Raw genomic sequence first — 4528 nt, 5'->3', positions numbered from 1 at the left:
GCTCCCTGAGCTCCCTGATCCGCCCTGAAGGCCTTCCTCCTCTCCATCTTGTGTCTGCCCTTCACGAGCCTCCAGGGCGCCCACCGGGGGAGGGGGAGTAATGTCACACCCCTGTGAACTGTTGTTGGTTTCGCCCTTCTGTGCCTTTACATGGTCTTTCCTGTTCCGTTTCTTGTTAAGTCGTTAATGGTTGTCCCAGTCAGATCTTAAAGTTATGTTATTGTGTGTTCCACTGCTGTTACTGTCCGGTACCCTTGTTTGGATTTATTCAATAAAGCCCGTTTGTTATATATCCTCAACCTCGGCTCCTTTCTACACACAGCCTAACAATTTCAGTATTTAATAATAGTAACAATAATAAAATATATAATATTTTATATTATTTTTATTTTAATTATAACAAATGAACAAAGAAATATATTACAAAAGCAATAATCTAACTGTACTGTAAAATAAAAAGGGAATATTTAATAATAACAGTAATAATAATATCTAAAATAGTAATTATGTTTCTTTAATATTATAACTGTTACAATTAATCAATAAAAATAAAAGCTTTGCTTTATTATTATTAAAATGTTAACAAATCCATAAAAATATAATAATTTTATTAATTCACATTTTGGCTTTTACTGAATAAAAAAAATAATTTTATTGCCGTTTTATTGAATTGTCAGACCCTTTGGACTATTATGTGTGTGTTTTCCGTGTTGCCCTTATTTGGACTTTCCGTTTCCATTTCCAATTACTGCGTCACTGTTTTATTGGTCTCACCTGTTCTCCCCTGATTGGTTCCTTCTGTGTACTCACTAAAAAATGTTGGGTTAAAAATAACCCAGCTAGTAACCCAACTATGGGTTAGTATCCCATCTGTGGGTTATTTTAACCCAGTGAATTGGGTTAAAATCCAGTTGGGTTAAAAGTAACCCAACAGTTGAGTTAATTATTTAGATTCATTTACATCATTTTGTTTTTTTTTGTTTTTTTTTGTTTTTTTGTATTTTTAATAAAAATACATTAAAACACTACTTTGTTTTCAAATAAATATTTTGTTTGTTTAAATATGAAAATATTTTTTTTAACAAATATATTTTGAAATGTAAAAGAGTTTTAGTAAGTACAATAAATTCATACTGCAAATGTTTACAAAATAAGTGTACAAGAATGTGTGACTCTGGTCCACAAAACCCATCATAAGGGTCAAGTTTTTTGTATTTAAATGTAAACATTGTCTGAAAGCTCAGTAAATAAGCTTTCCATGTGGTTTGTTAGGATAGAACAACTATTTGAAAATCTGGAATCTGAGGGTGCAAAAAAATCTAAATATAATTAAATAATATACTTATGGTAGGAGATTTACAAAATATCTTCATGGAACATGATCTTTACTTAATATTCTAATGATTTTTGGCATGAAAGAAAAATTGATCATTTTGACCCATACAATGCAATTTTGGCTATTTCTACAAATGTACCCATGATACTTGTCACTGGGTTTGTTGTCCAGGGTCATAAATGTGTATCAATTATATATTATTATTATATATATTATTATATTTATTTATATCAACACACAAATACACAAATGTGCACAAATAAAACAAACATAACATACAAACCTTTATCAATAAAACAAAAATAAAAAGATCATAAACACAAGCAATAATAATAATAATAATAATAATAAAACAAAACGAAGTAAATCTGGTTGCTGGACTTGCTTGTAAGTGTTTACTGATCAATACATACAAAGTTTCTAAGGAAGAGGTGATGTGTTGAAAGAACTCCTGGAATATTAAAGACTGTGTGCTGCAAACGGGTGCAGAGGAGCTTTGGGTAGTTGATGTCATACATGTAGAAATGTTTGAAACACAGATACATTGCTTGTAGTAAGGTCTTCTGTTCCACTGCTTCACCGCTGAAAATGAGGAGGAGGAGGAGGAGTTCTTGGAATTAGTGCAGCAATGCTGGTGTCATCCGGTAGCATAAAACTTCCTTCATTCACTCCTTCCTCTGTGATAAGATGAAGCAGAAGAAGAAACATTTTACAGATAAACTAGAAACATTTTTTCATAATTGTTGGAAAACCTACACTACTAATCAGAAGTTTTTGAACAGTAAGATTTTTAAGATTTTTGTTTTTTAAAGAATTCTTTTCTACTCACTAAGCCTGTATTTATTTGATCCAAAATACAGTAAAAGCAGTAATATTGTGAAATATTTTTACTATTTTAAGTAACTGCTTTCTCTTTTAAAATTCAGCTTTGAAAAGACTGGACAATTACATTTTAAAATATATTCAAATAGAAAGCAGTTATTTTAAATGCTGTATTTTGGATCAAATAAATGTAGGCTTATAGAGATGGGAAATCTTTAAAAACTGGTAATGACTGGTAATGTATATGGATCACTAATATAAATAGTTTACTTACCTTGAAATTAATTCAGTTATTAATTATTAATTAATTAATTAGTTATTAATTTCAGTTAATTGGCATGTGGATGTTTAATGTATGAGATTCCACTGTTGTAGTTTTCCCTTCACTGGAGAACCCAATGTCTAAAAAAAATATAAACATTTAGTACACATTTAAAAAAACATGCAAATCTGTCATAGCTTTATAAGAGAAATGGCTGTAATTAGAGGCTATTCTAATATATGCATAACAATATTCAATATAAATAAACCATAAAACACTTTTAGTTTTATTACAATTAGTGCTCGCTTTCCAAACAACTGACGCTTGCCCTGTTTTGAGCAGCAGGTGTCGCCGTTGTGTCACGAACGACTGGAAGCAGTGAATCATTTTGCAAAGCGATTCGTTTAATTGATTTGAAACTTTGAAAAGCTTCGTTTCTCCCATCACGTCTTTCTTTTGGAAAAATTTGATTGTTTTTAGACTTTTCTAAACAGAGAATTCGCCGAATTTGAGCGCATCTCTCTGAGCTGCCGCTGAGCTCACGTTACATACTGGACCTAAGTTGAATGGTTCAAATCAACACCAATGTCTCATTTAGCATTAGCCATTTCCCATATATAAAGTTAAATGTGATAATCATTAGTGCGACCAAACAAACTGTAGTCAGAAACCGTATGTCTGGAACCCTTCATCAGCTGTAAAATAATACTAAACCTGTAGTAATGGTAGACAGTGATTTCAGTAACATAAGTAGTCCTGTATACATTTCACCATACATTATTAACGTTAGGTTACTGTAATACATCTCTAAACAGTTTTACTACTTTCTGCTAATTTTTATTTACTTTATTACTGCTAGCGACCTAACTGGGACAGCTAAGTTAACGTTTAAGTTATTCATTTACAATCGAGCTCATTCTCCGCAGTAACTTTACAATACACTGACTAAAGGAAACTACAACTTTGTTAAAAAACAAACATACAACAACAAAAGTTCAGTTTTGAAGTGCATTTCACGTTCTTCTTATAAGTATAATGTTATAAGAGTTATCATAACCCTATTACTCACCTCACACTGATGCAGCAGCAGCTTCTTCTGTCGTCAGTCACCGTTGTCCGTTAAAATTTGAACTGTCGCCGTCCCGCGTTAAACCCAACGCTGGGTTATTATTAAAAATAACCCAATGATGTTTAAAAAATATCCCAACGTTTTAGAAAATAACCCAACATAGTAACCCAATATGTGTAACCCATCTATTGGGTTAAAAAAATAACCCATCTATTTTTGCTGTGTATATAAGTTTGATTGTGTCTAGTCAAGTTTGTCGGTGATTGTATTGTCATTCTGTTTAGTTATTTTTGTCGTGTTTGCATTGGATTTCCCTGTAGTTCCTGTTCCTTCCTGCCTTCTATGTGGATTATTATTAAACTTTTGTGCATTGGATTTTCTCGTCTGCTCCTCCTTCCTCACACACCATGACAAACGTGACGTAAATAAATATTGCAAAAATGTTTTTGTATTTTAAATAAAAAATATAATAAATATATATTATATTACTGATATTTGCGTCATGATTATTGCAATCATATATATATATATATATATATATACATAATTTCTTATAATATTTGTTATAATTCACATTATAATACCAAATTGGTATTGTACTATTGTACTATTCAGGGTATTTTATTTATTTATTTTTGTATAAAATTAATATTTATAAATATTATTATTATTCATATTATTAAATACATTATTTTATGCATGCATGCATACTGCTTATTTAAGAGTACAATAGTATTATAATCATAATTGTCTTAGTTTGATTAATTTGTTATAATTGAAATAAATTTTAAAATCATATTTTGGTTGCTATTATTATTTATTTATTTAAATTAAATTAATAAAAAGTGTTGATACAAATATGTCAGCTGAAACAATGTTTGCATTATATTTAAGGTAATACTTATTTAAATCAATCCAATACACAAGTAATAAAAATAATAAATACAAATAGGATTTTTGTCTATAAATATATATGTGATTAAAACATTAACTTTAAAACTCTGAAAATATTTTAAAATTTATTCTGACAGCTTCTTTA

This window comes from Labeo rohita, unplaced genomic scaffold (assembly GCF_022985175.1).
Source record: "Labeo rohita strain BAU-BD-2019 unplaced genomic scaffold, IGBB_LRoh.1.0 scaffold_507, whole genome shotgun sequence".
NCBI lineage: Eukaryota > Metazoa > Chordata > Actinopteri > Cypriniformes > Cyprinidae > Labeo > Labeo rohita.
Note: the sequence above shows the minus strand (reverse complement) of the source record.